Source organism: Heloderma suspectum, chromosome 5 (assembly GCF_057233095.1).
Source record: "Heloderma suspectum isolate Gila_16-S chromosome 5, 16-S_ref, whole genome shotgun sequence".
NCBI lineage: Eukaryota > Metazoa > Chordata > Lepidosauria > Squamata > Helodermatidae > Heloderma > Heloderma suspectum.
Genome location: NC_139462.1, coordinates 98103356 through 98117952, shown reverse-complemented (window position 1 = coordinate 98117952; position 14597 = coordinate 98103356).

Sequence of the window (14597 nt, the reverse complement as noted above, 5' to 3'; positions counted from 1 at the left end):
GAAGGGCAGCAGAAAACTCTGCTCAGATCTGGAACTCCAACTCCCAGCTGACAGCATAAACCTATTGTGCATTATCTGCAAGAATTTATGAACTGTCATGGATATTTAAAGTCTTTTCTGGCAAAACATGCAGAAGGCCACCCCATTCATCCCTGAAGGCAATGTGCAGAGATTCACTTCTCATTACTCTCTGGGAAAAGAGAGAAGGATGTCTTTTTCTTTTCCTTTTTAAAAGTAGTTTTATACGCAATATCATAATGACCAGAGATGTGAAAGTCTGAAAAAGAAAAAAACCTTGGGCAGGGAAGGAGGTGGGAAGATCACAAAAAACATCCTACTTGCAGGACTTTTTTTCCAATTCTTTCTGATGGAAAATCTGTACATTTTGAGGAACACTGAAAAAGACCTCCTATGAAATATTCAGAATGACTTAAATGCTTTTTCAGAAAAGGTTTTACTCACTCAGAATGTGCAGTATGAATATTTTTATGTAAGGCAATCTACAGCATTAGGGAATTATAATTCCTGTCTATACTGTAGAGTTCAATATTTTTGTCCTTAGTATTGTGACTGTATGAAACTATTTCTGTCTGTCTAAATAATGCACTTCTGTTTTCTACAAAAATTTTAGTTTCTGTTTTCAACTTTTGTTTTTTTCCTACTACTCTGATGGCAAGAACACCAAAATACATGTGCTTAGGGTAGGATAGTGCAGCAGTTTACAGCTCATTCTCTCTCTCCCTCTCTCTCTCTCTTTTGCATTGGATATATTCACAACTTGCTTGCATAAAACTAACAGCACAATCCTATGGATGCCCACTGAGTTTATTGGGACTTGCTGTCAGGTAAATGTGTACAGGATTGCACCTGTGAGTTATTTATACTTTTGAGAGCGTGATTTTGTACATACTTGCCAGAGAGAAAGCACCACTAAACAGAGTAGGTCTTACTTCTGAATAAACATGCATAGGATTCTTTTACATACGCTTGGAAAAATATTTAAATAAAAATACATTTCCTCTGTCAATTTCATAAATATGTCAAATAGGCTGGTATATATATAGTCCATACACTTCCTTCACACTACAGATTTCCTTATGAAGATTGAAAAACTAAATCAAGAATGTCGATTTAACCATGATACCATCATTGCAACCTTCGACATTACTTCTTTATATACTAACATATCCCACAAAGACGGCCCTCTGCCTTAACATATTTCTTAAACAGCAGAACCGCTAATGAACCCAGTACTGGAGTCTTAACATCCCTTGTTAAGTTGGTACTCACTTGTAACAATTTCATGTTCAATGGCAATCACTATTTACAACTCCAAGGTACAGCAGTGGAACATGCATGACAATGACATCCTTGACAAAAGGGAAAATTTCTGGATCTATAGACTGAGAACTCTTAGGTTCAATTTAAACAGAAACACTTTGTAAAGCGATTTGGGCAAAATTTGCATTTGCACAGAATCAAATTAGCTCTTTCCATGGTACATGCAGTGCTGTATTCCTCCGCTTTTGCCATGTATACAGGAACTGAAGCCATATTTGTTGGGGTGGGGTGGGTAGGCAAGTCCCGCCACAAGTAGAAATGAATGTCAGCAATTGCGTAGGTGTGGGGCAGCCAATGAGCGGATGCTTGCTCCCCCTCCCCCCCCCATGTTCAACAAAGTGCAATGGAGGACTTGCTTACGAGTAGACATTCATGACAAACCCCACATACAAATACACATTTATGAGGTGGGCAGGCAGCCCCCACTGCCCGGAGACAGAATGAGCAGGAGTGCAAGAGTGCTGAGAGCACAGAGCCAGGGAGGAGGGAGAGCGACTGGCACGTTGTCTTTGATGTATATTAACTGCCCAATCAACAGGCTTCCCACCCACAAACAAACAAACAAACACAGGCTCAATGAAGTGCTTCTGAGTTCATGAAAATCATCCACCCTGGCAATCACCCTTTCTTAGCTGCGCAGCTTCAAATCAACAGGCATCCACCATTTATCTGCTGTGCTCCTTCGTAGTTGCACAGTTTCAAAACAACAGAGCCAGCTCCCCACTCCCCGCTCCCAAGCCCAATGACTATTTAAAGTGAGAGGCAGTGACTGAGCCAGCGTTTCTCAACCCTGCTCCTTCGTAGCTGCACAGCTTCAAAGCAGCAAGGGTGGCAAAATGGAACTTAAGCTAATGAGTTACTTCCTGGTAGACATGTTTACCCCTCTGCTGTCCCCACACCCCCGCCCCACGCAACTTTCCCTTCCACCAATCAGCGCCACTTCCATCAGCCCTCACCAAAGCCAGATGAGGTCACACAGACTCCTGAATAGCACTGCAGCTGCTGTGACAGGAACATCCGACACAAAATGAGTTTGAAAAAAACCTGGATTTAGGGCAAGAAATGCCGGGCTAACTACGGAGAGCAGCATGCGTCATCTGCAACTATTGATTTGGGGGTGAAGCAGAACCAGAGTAAGAGCCCCATGTAGATGGGGCCTTAGTCCTAGTTGCCTTAATCTGGAGGACAATTCATAAGCATTATACCTCGGGGGGGGGGGTTCTCCTAAGGAACTTTCATCTCCAGGCATTCCAAACTGCCACTCCTGTCATCCATCTAACAGCAGAGCTACTAATTAAGGCGGAAGCTGACATGTTTAGCTTAAAATATATTTCTGAATACTTTGTTGTTAGTCTTTCTAGTGTGTGTGTGTGTGTGTAGGTTGGTGTAACACCGCAAAATAGCAAAAAAACACAGAGGCTCTGGATCCACTGTGGATGCAGTCAGTCTTAAGGTAAAATATATGAGAAAGACAGAAAGACTAACAACAGAGTATTAAAAAATATATTTAAGCTAAACATTTCAGCTCCCGCCTTCATCAGGAGCTGTGTTGTTAAATGTATATCAGGAGTGGCAGTTTGGAAAGCCTGGAGATGAAAGTTCTTTGGACAAAGGAAAACAAGTTTTATATACGTTTTATGTTAATAAAGAAGTGTTATGGTAATAGAAATAATCAGTTTTATATTGTCAAGGCAGTATATTAAGTTTAGTTTTGCTAAGTAAGCAAGTACGGCATAAACTTACATTTACCCCCAATTTCCCCATTGCCAAACCTGGAGGAAATGTGTGTGTTTTCTCCAGGCTCCAAACTTTCTTGACATTTTACATCTCTCATGATGACAGGAGGAAGAGGAAACTTCCACAGGCTCATAGGCTTTGTTGCCTCTGTGTTTCATGCAGGAAAGGCCATGCATCTGTGTGGAAATCTGGATTTCATCCGGCTATGAGTATGCTGGCATCAGGAAGCAAATAAAAGGGGGTGGGAGGGGAGTGACTTGCCCTTTCGCTTTCTACGGTCTGTCCTACATTGAGCTGCCCGTCACTCTAGTTGCCAACTATCGCTGGATATATTAATTATAATCAGGCATGTCGATGTTTGGTTTAAAGGCAGCCCACAAATATACAAAAGTTATTTCTTCGCAAACTAGTTTCCACCTTTCAAATAGCCAAATAGCCAAAATGTTACATCACAGAACACCGCCAAATCGAAGATTATCTGCTGAACCATTCATGCAGACCATTTTCAAACTGAACACACAGCAGGGATTAAATGGGAAAGTGGCCCAGGCAATACAGAAATGGTGGAACCTGTCTGAGCATCTGCAGACAACCTGACTCAGGGCACTGTTCAGTCTTGTCTCAGCAAGCCACCAAGCTACTTAGCAAGACACTAATTAGCATCAGTTAAGCATTTATCTATGCATCCTATGTAATCAGAGCAGGAATACAAATTATGACCTCATATAAATCCTCTTACGGTACAATCCAATGCATGTTTAGACAGAAAAACGTCCTACAACTCCTAGCACAACCCAGGCAACCATGCTGGCTGGGAGATGCTGGGAGTTGTAAGACTTTTTTCTGTATACATGCATAGGATTGCACCTTTAATATCTTTTAAAAGTGTTTTCCAAATTAAATTGACACAGGCTCAGCAGAGTTGAATTCAACTCTAAAAGGGAACTTTGTTTCAAATAACTGATTAAATCCTCATCATATACTGACAAATACACTTGTATCCCACTCCAAAGGGCTGGATGTGCTTGATCTCATCTGATCTCGGAAGCTAAGCAGGGTCAGCTCTGGTTAGTACTTGGATGGGAGACCGGCTGGGAATCAGGCTTCCTGCACTGAGCAGGGGGTTGAACTCGATGGTCTTGTAGAACCCTTCCAACCCTATGATTCTATGATTCTAAGAGACAGGTCTTAAACTGGTGCCAAAAATGATAACTATATTGGCGCCAGGCCTTGGAGGTTCAGAAGACCCTTAGATACTGAGCATATCATACAGGCAGGTGGATGCTGAGACAGGCGCTCCATCAGGTATAGCGGAGCCTTGTAAGGCTTTATAGGTTAAAATCAGCAACTTCAATCAGGCTTGGAAACATACAGGCAGCCAGTGCAAATGGGCCAGAATTGGTGTTATATGTTTGGAACTTCTTGACCCTGTTATCAATCTGGCTGCCACATTTTGCATGAGCTGCAGCTTCTGAACTGTTTTCAAAGACATAAAGCTCATTGCAATCATCTAATCTTGAACCGCCCTAATTCATCTAATTGAACCGCCCAGAGACCTTCGGCTATTGGGCGTTATAGAAATAAATAAATAAATAAATAAATAAATAATCTGGAGGTTACCAGAGCATAGACAACTAAAGCCAGGTTATCCCTGTCCAGATAGGGGAGTAGCTGGGCCACCAACCAAAGAAGGTAGAAGGCATTCTGTGACACTGAGGTGACCTGAGTTTCAAGTGACAGGATGGCTCCAGGAGAACCCCCAAGTGATGAACCTACTCCTTCAGGGGGAGTGTGACCCCATCCAGAACATGCTCCATCTGGTCAGAAGACCCACCCACTAACAGCATGTTGGTCTTGTCTGGACTGAGTTTCAGTTTATTAGCCCTCATCCAGTCCAGTGTCACAGCCAGGCACTGATCTAGCACATCCACAGCCTCACCTGTTGAAGATGTTTTTAAATCAATTTTTTATTGTGAATTTTAAGCAAACAAAACAACAAAACAACAAAACAAACAAAAAACATTAAAAAAACAAAATAAAAATATAACAACATATTCTAAAATCCTCAGTTTCAGATATTACAATATTCTAAGAAGAAAAAAAAAGAGGACAAAAACAGGTTACCCATAAACTTCAGTAAAAGCAGACCAGATATCCAAATATAAGTTCATTTGCAAGTTATGCCTATATACCACTCTTTCAAATGTTGCTAGCGTTGTTAAGTCTTCAATCCATTGCATTATGGGCGGTGAGCTTTTATCTTTCCAGTATCGTAATATCAGTCTTTTAGCAACCACAAAGGTGCAAAAGTTCCATTATGCTGACATTCCAAAAAACAGGTAAGTAATTTAACAGCATGTTTCCATCAGTAAACATAAAAGAATTTTCCAATATAAAATTTATCTGTATAATAACTTCCTCCCAAAAGGAGGTAACTATTGGGCATTTCCAAAACATGAATAAGAGAAGCATTGACTGCATTACACCTCCAGCAATTGGCCAAATTTGACAAGCCTTTATTAAAGCGATGTTGTGGCATCCAATAGACCCGAAGCAAAAGTTTTTGCTGAATAGGACGAAACCGAAGATCCAAAGAGATATCCAATACAGATGCCAAAATGGCAGTCCACTGATTAAACAATATAGGACATTCCAATTCCCTATTCCATTCCTGCTGTAAACTACATGTATCATATTTGTTCATTGTTAATAAGTATTTATAAACATGAACCGTAGGTCAATATATGTATCTGGTCAGCTTCAGTAAGTATTTCCAGTAATGAAGGAGACTCCAAAGCAGTAAATGCAGCAGGACCGAATCTAGATACTAACAAATGTTTCAGTTGCAGAAACTGCCATTCTGCTGTAGCAGGCAAACCAAATTTATCCATCTGTTGAAGATGAGTAGGTGAAATAGAGCTGCAAGTCATCAGCATACTGATGACAATGCATTCCAAAACTCTGGGTGACTGCACTCAATGGTTTCATGTAGATGTTGAACAGCATAGGGGACAAAACTGACCCCTGTGGAACCCCATATTGGAGAGTCCACAGGGCTGAGCAATGTTCCCCAAGCACTACTTTCTGGAGCTGACCACTGAAGTTGCAGTGAAACCACTGCAATCCAGTGCCTCCCACTCCACTCAGTGAATTGGCCCAGAAGAGTATCAGAAGCTGCCGAGAGATCAAGGAGAATCGAAAGGATCACATTTCCCTGTCTCTCTCCTGACATAGATCATCATACAGGGTGACCAAGGCTGTTTCTTTGTCAAAACCAAGACTGAATCCTGACTGAAATGGATCCAGTTTCATCCAAGAGTGTCTGGAGCTGGTTGGCAACCACCTTGCCTTGCCCAGGAATGGAACATTTGCCACCATCCTGAAAGTATTAAGTGAGAAAAAAAGACGAAAGTGGTGAAAAATATGGGAAGATTATGAGTGAAGGACTTTATCTGGACCCCCAATAAAATCCCATGAATGAGGCTGCACAATTGAGGCTGCTTCATAAAAGCCTTGTCAGGAGCAACCGTACTGATTCAGTGGCATCACACGATATGGCATTTTTGGGACTCCAGTTGAGAAGAGAATTACTTTCCAACTGGAAGCGTGACACTTCTTCAAAACAAATCTGTACAGGAACTAGAAGGTCAGATGCTCTTGGTGGGCTGGTTGCCCTAAACTATCTGTCCCATATGTGTGTGTTTTTTTCCTGTTTTAAAGACTGCTGTGCTCTATGGGGCTGCTCCTCAGGGGGAAAAGAGAGGAACAAGATAAGCAGCTGACATTCTTCCAGCTCAGGACGGATTGGTTCCACATGACAAGCTTCACTATAATAAGTGCATACAGTCGCCACCTTTTTCCTAATGGCAGCTCTGTGTATTTAGGAATGTAAGTAGCTGCCTTGTACTGGTTAAGACCACTGGTTCATCTAGCCCAGAATTGTCAACACTGACTAGAGCAGCTCTCCCGGGTTTCAGGCAGGAATTTTTCCTGCCCCACCTGGAGATGGTGGGGCTCAAACGTGAGACCTACAGCACGCAAAGCTAGTGATCTATCACTGAGCTACGACCCCTCCCCTAATGGTCCCTCCCATTTAAACAGTTCAATAACAGATAGAAAATCAGGCACAGCTTAAGAAGACTCAATGAGGGTCTTCAATGACTCAATGAAGCTGCATTTGCTAAATTTCCACCAGAAATAAAGCTCTTAAATGAACAGAGCCAATAAAAGTGACAGCCACATTTGAATGTGGCAACTTCTTATTTTTTCACCCACTTGATAAATGGAATAAAAGGTTTCTACCAAAAGTCCTCTCACATAACACGACTCCTACCTAGAGACTCTAAACAGCCTTAAGCTAAGCCCAAGAAACAGCTTTGTCTACATTGCTCTACTTTCGTTACACCCAAAAAGGGACAATACCCAGACAGCCCAAATGGGCCATGCTAAGGCTCTTCTTTGATGGTGGCACCTCTGGTGGTGACTGTTGGGGCACACAGGCCTTCCCATGTTCACGTGCAGCAGTCCTAGCAGCTGCACAAAAGATTGAAAGTATTCCAAATGCTTAGATGGCAACAACTAATTTTAGGTGTCCAGGCACCTAGAATTTTTCCAGCCCTGTTACTTCTGTAACAAAAGGTGATCCAATTAAAAAAAGTAGCATCTTACCTGTTTGGGATCCACTCAGTATCGTGCCTGGAAAAAGATTGGGGCAGGGATACCAGTTGAGGTAAGAGAGTGAAAGAAGCAGGAACAGAGAGGAAGCAGGAACAGAGAGGGGGACTCTTATGGGAAGCGATGGAGAAGTGGTAGTAGTGGAGTCTGCTGAGGAAAGACAGAAAAATAACTACAGAGAATACTGTAAGGAAATCAGAAGGAGAACCAGCAGCAAAGCTGTGTCTGGTGGCTCTCATCCCTTGGGGGGTATGAGGCTGTCACCAAAACTGGTCACTTGGATTTGCTGTGCTATAGTCTCCTTTCTCAAGCTCATCAGATTCCCTCTTAAAAACCACCAACTGTCTCCTATAGTGTTAAAATTCTAGAAGAGCTGGAAAGAGAGTCATGTGACCACAAGATGGCTGCCCTAGAGTTCCACCGGTCCAAACTTATGTCAACCCAGGTCTCTAATTTTAAAAGGGTGAACACGTCCACATAGTCTCCATCCAGAATGTGTTCTCAAATCTTCCATGGGAGATGGATGCCTGGGGGGGTCTTCATTGTCTTCATATATAGAGGTGATGGGCTCATTGCCTGAGCTGCTTCCTCCTATCACCCACACTTCCCTTGGGTTTTTCCTTTCTCTTGCTATTTTTACCCTGTGGCACAATACCCACCCAGGTAGGCCAGGAATATGAGCCCCCTTTGCCCAATATTCCCTGGTTGGGGTTAGAGACCCCTCCTCCAATGAGGAGGACTCACTCACCTGATGTTCCCCTGCTGTCTGTCTCTCCTCTCTATTTCTTGTGTGTCCTCTTGTCCCTCTGCCTCCTCCTGGGTTTCTTGGCCTTAGTTAGCCCTGTCCTTTCTGTGGGAAGCAGACCTTTTCTCTTGATTCCTCAGCTGGTATGTGGAATTCCCCATGGTGTATTTGTGCAGGGCCTTGCTGCTCTCCTCTGCAATGAGCTGGGTTGCACTGCCCTTGCCCATGATTAATGCTGGCCTCTGGGGTGGCTGTTCCCAGATGGCCCATGTGTTCATTAAATTGGGTGAAGGCTTGTGTCAACCCTTGCATTAGCCCCCATCTTGGCCTTTTGGTGGGTTCACTGCTGGCCGAAGAGCAGCTGGGTTGTCTGTTATTTATGCCCCTGCTGTGAGGTGGGGGAGTATGCTGCTCCCCACCCCTGAGCTTACTTTCTTTGGTGGCATCCTGTTAAGTGAATATTATGGAATGAAAACAACATGAGTTTCTTGCCCCCTGTTTTGCCAGTTGTTCTTTAATTGAGTGTTAGCGCCAGGCGCAACTTCCTTCCTAGAAATTCATCTGCTCTTGGCACCCCTGGGATGAACGTGGGACCTGCTGCGTGCAAAGCCAGTGCTCTACACAAATCCTCTTCTCAGACTCCCCCAACTCATGTTTTTGGGAGTCGCTATATGTCCCCTTTCATGTGCTGCCCCTGCCCATGACTCTCCTCTGGCATGGGATGAATATGGAGTGGGTTAGGTGGGATTGGACTAGCAACCCAGTGTGTTATCCTGCCCACATTCATCCTTCTGCCCCCCCCCCCATGCTTTGATAGCCTTACCTGATACACATGTCTGTTCTCATATCCCATCACCCCCCAGTTAGCTTGTGTGTGACAGTGGGGGCAGTGAGACGAACCCAGCAGCTCTCTGTTGCTATGGCCCTACTGTCTATTGGCAGCACCAGCCCTGTAGCATGTGTGCGGGGGCCCTCCTGGGCCTCACCCCTATTTGTAGCCCTCACTACATGCCCCATTGCTCTCAGCCAAAGCCCTCCCCGCAAGGGAGCTATGCAATCCCCCACCTCATTTCCTTGGCCCATCCACATTGCACATGCCTGGGAGGGAGGGGGGGCCTCGCAATCAAAGCCATCCACCGTGGGAGGCTCAAGTTTCTCCTCCCCCCTGTTCAGCCCAAACAGTGCTGCCACCATGCACCCCACTTCTGGCTTTTCCAGCTCTGACTCAGCTGCAGAATGGGGGGCAGTATGCTTCCCTCTAGTACATACAGGGGGAGGGAGCCCGCTATGCTTCCCCCCACCCCAGTATCCATTCATTCCAACCACCAACTTCCAACAGAAAAAAAGGAAACTTCCAAACAATCGGAGGTTGTACAGAAGGGTTGTGGCCATCTGGGTAACCCTGGAGCACCGGATCGAGACCCCAGGCAGGAAGGATTGGGAACTCAGGCCTGAGGTTCTGCACCTCTGGTTTAGCTGCTTGTGTTAGTGGGCCTAACAGTTCAAGGTCATTCATCACAGCTTGTTCATGGTAAGCCAGGATGCTGGGGAATCCTGGCTTACCATTCTGTGTGAATGTGGCCTGTGAGGTGATAAATGGTGGCTCAGCCCTGTTTAAGGGCCCGGTTTTCTCCGATGCCGCTGTAGCTTAAAGTCATTAGGGACACATGATGTTGTGGCCATTCTGCAGCCACCCTGGAGTTTACCTGTGGGGAAGCCGTACTTTTGCAGAGTACATTTACTCTGTTGTTCTTCTTTAATTTGGCTCCCCTGCAGTTCAGCTGCTTTGTGCCCATTGCTCCTCTCTAAATTAGGTATGATGAGGGCATTCCTAGAGGTGTGGCTGAGCCCTTGACTTTCCCACACATCAGAGCCCTAGAATCGGGATGTATGAACTCACCCTAGTCCTGTTCTCCCCCCTTTCACCAAACCCCCCTCCACCGCCCAGTGCCAACGAGCCACGTCTGCAAGCTGCCCCCCCAACCGCGAGCCACCAGATGCGAGCTGGGGGGGGGGGTTGCTTGGCAGTTTATTTGCACAAATAGAAAATGCGCAAAAATGGCCAGCAGCAATATTTGCCCATTTTTAATTTTGTGATAATCTGCACAGTTTGAGAAACATTTGCACAGTATTTGGAGTATATATGAGGAATCACTCCTGCTGCTGCATTATGCAATTTGTGCAACTTCCCAGTCATCACTGGGGAGGTGTCGAGGAACATGCTTTGATGTGCGGTGTTGCTAATTGCTTTTCGTTAGGTGGGTTTGGATGACTAGGGGCTAACTTTATTACTGGGCTAACTACTCCTGTGTGTAACCTGCTTATTGTGACAATACCCAAGTACTCTCCCCTCATGTTCCATTCCACCTCCAGTCTCCCTCTGTTCTCTCCCTGCCTGCCCTGACAGTTGCATGTCTGCCCATCCCCAAGCAAGGTCAGCAGCACAGGCGGGGTGGGGAGCAGATGTCTGCCACCTAGGGATGGCAGAGGATTCCACCACAGATTCCGGGGGGGGGGGCAGATTTGAAGAATCCATCCTCCCCTGGAGTCTGTGGAGGACCACCCCACGAAGTCCGACCCGGCCGGATCCTACCTGGCAGGCTGGCACCACCGGCTCTGGATCCGGCCGGGTCCATCCGCGGCCGGTCTTCGGACGTGAATGGTATCCAGCCTAGCGGATGCCATTTGCGTCCCTTCCCCTTCTGTGATAGGGAAAGCTTTACGTAGCCTATCACGGGAAGGGGAAGGGACACAAATGGCATAGCGCACGCCATTTGCGTCCCTTCCCGTGATAGGCTACGTAAAGCTTTACATAGCCTATCACGGAAGGGGAAGGGACGCAAATGGCATCCGCTAGGCTGGACACCATTCACGTCCGGAGACCGGTCATGGCCGTAAGTCCAGCAGCAGCCGGCCCCAGCCAGCGGCTCTGCAGACTCACCCGCAGAGCGGAGCCGGCCAGGGAGGATTCGGGGGGGGGGGAGACCGGATCACCTCCCCCACAAACCCCCCCCCCAGCAGATGCAAGGTAAGGGGCTTTCGTACACCCCTATTGCCACCTTTCCCCATTGAACAATTACATTTCTGTTTTGAATGAATATGTATTCTACCATTTTTCATTCAGTAAGTATAATGATGAGTTGATGACCCCCTCCTTCAGACTGCCATTTAAGAACTGATTCTGTATCTGTCCTCTCCTTTGTCTTGATAAAGCATTGTCAAGGACCCTCAGGGACTGGGGAATTTACTCTTTTGTCTGAGAATATGTGCAGTTACATGCCGTTCTCTCTTGCTGAGTTGTGTCAGAACATTGATCATAATTCTGGGCTGGAGAAGGGCAGGAGTCAGACTAGTACTATGCAAACTAGCAGAAATGGGAATAGGTTCTTTTGCTTTTGTGTACACATTAACCCTTAAGTTGTTTCTTCTTTCTTTCATCATAAAGGTGAAAATAGCATTCCACATCTTTCTCCTCCAGAGAACTGACTGACATACTTAAGTGAGGAAAGAAGTGTCTATGGGCTCATGGACTAAAGAGGTGTCTATGGGCTTATAGCCATATATGCAAGTCTGAAGCCTAATGACATGTGTCTTCTGTGCTCTGCTAATTCAAGGGAAATAAACTATGGAGTAGTAAAAGAGAGTGTGGCAAGCCTTTTTAATGATATCTTCTAGTATGAAACCCACACGATCTAAACCCCTCCTGCCTATCCACCCAGAAATACACCCACATAACCACATCAGTGTGTTTTGTGCATTGCTTCACACGCACAATGCACCCAAGGTCATATTGTAAAAAATGCGGAAAGTGGTTATTATTGTGAGCCCTTCCAAATAACTCATGCGGTGATCAAGCAGGCATCACAGTTCATACGTTTCAAACTGGTAACAGAGTTAGGGGCTTCCTTTTGAAGCTAATTCCCTGAATGAGTGCAACCCTGCTGCAAGGTGTGTGAAATCCATAGATATGATTTTCAAATGGGAGGTATACTGCTGCTTCCCCCAGGTTTTCATATCATTCAATCTCCTCTTGTTCAAAAGCTATGGTCTGCCTGTGTTTGCTTGTTATTTTATCTAATGAATCAAGTTGGACTGGCCACTGTAGATGGGTGAGAATTTGGTTGCGTTTGTTTGGACAAGAAAAACAAGGTTTTAACCAAATTCAAAAATGGAAGGAAGTAAAATGCCGCCGCCGCCATTTGCGTTCCTTATTTTGGCACATCTTAGTCTACATCAAGATTTACGTAGACTAAGACGGCGAAAATAAGGACACTACGCTATTTGTGTTCCCCTTATTTTCGCCGTCTTAGTCTACGTAAATCTTGACGTGACTAAGACGTGCCAAAATAAGGAACGCCTATGTCCCACCACTATTGATGCAGGCTAATATTTGTTTTATTTGGTGTTTGTATCTCACCTTTGAATGTTCGCTGCACTACTAGGACCCTCACGTTATAGTTGCATGTGGATTAATTAAGTTCTTAAGGGAGTTTATTCATGCCTTTTGCTGAGCCTAGGGTCGGACCAGGCAGGGCAGGCTGTGCCTGGGCCTTTTTATCAGAATCCATGGCCTGTGCCTATAATGCTGAAAAACAGGAACCACCACCACAATTCCAGGCCTTTCCTTTAGAAAACAGAATACTTCTGCTCCTGAAGGTGTGTGGGTGGGTTGAGGGCTGCCAACCCAAGATGAAAAATAGGGGGGGAAATGGTTGCAAGTGTACCAAAAACCTCTCTGCAGGCCAGGATATATTTCCCCGCTTGGGGTTCTGGTGGGGTGTGATGAGCTGGGGCTGCCAAGTCCATGGCTCTCCTTTGTCACCACCACCGGGTCCTGGCACTGAAGCACAGCCAGAGCTGATGACCTCGGCAGAACTTGCTTGGAGGAAGCCGCATGCACAACCACGCAGTGGCATGGCAAGCAACGGCTGCACCTTCACAACCCGTCATTCCACCCTGACCAGATCACTTGCTTCTGTTTGGGCTGGTATTTGGGAATGCTGTTCCCATGCTTTTAAATGCAACTGGAAAAAAACAATTTTCAAAGGAATTGCCTTGCTGAATCAGGATGCGGCTCAACTAGCTCACTCAGTATCCTGGTTCCTACAGTGGCCAGCAAGATGCCTTGAAGCTCAGTCACAAGCAGGACATGGAAGGTGATGGGTGATTGTTGCTGCTTGTCCCCAGCATCTGTTATTGCATGGTATACTGCCTTTGCACATGGGCGTTCTATTTGCCTGTCATACTTAATAGCACTGACAAACCCATCTTCTTGTATTCACGGATGGAGTTGCAAAATGATAAACACCAAAACTTGCCGATTTCTCTCATGGTTGCCAGAATTTCAGGGATGTAGAAAGGTTGTCTTGTTGTTTATTTTTAAATATTATTTAAAATGTGTTAAATTTCTGAGTTGCCCTATAGTCAAGTCAACACTCTTTTAGTAATAGCAGGCTAGCAGCATCATTTCCCCTTGGTGCACATTCTTAAACTGGGTAGCCAACACAGTTGCACGATGGGGCCAGGCTGGTAAGTATAGCCCCAGAACATCCATTCACACGCTGTTGGATGTGAGATTGCAGAGCGCTCCCTTGTGTGTTCCCCCACCCACAAAGCTTGTTCAACCAAGGGAAGCACAGGCTCTGTCCAGCCAAAGGTAGTGGCAGGGGGACCTGGCAATGCAGCATTGGCAGCTGTGTGATTGATCTAACAGTTTGTCTATCGCAGACCTAAAAGGTAACGGTAAAGGTGTCCCCAACCAGTCGTGCCCGACTCTAGGGTGTGGTGCTCGTCTCCATTTCTAAGCCGAAGAGCCAGCGCTGTCCGAAGATGCTTCCGTGGTCATGTGGCCGGCATGACTGAACACCGAGGTGCACGGAACGCTGTTACCTTTCCCGCCGAAGCGGTACCTATTTATCTACTTGCAATTTCTTGCTTTCGAACTGCTAGGTTGGCAGAAGCTGGGACTGAAGACTGGAGCTCACTCCGTCACACGGCACTCGGGTCTCGAACTGCTGACCTGCCGACCTTCCAGTCTGCAGTTCAGCATCTTAACCACTAAGCCACTGCAGCCTACCTTTACACTAAGCAGCAGTGGCTT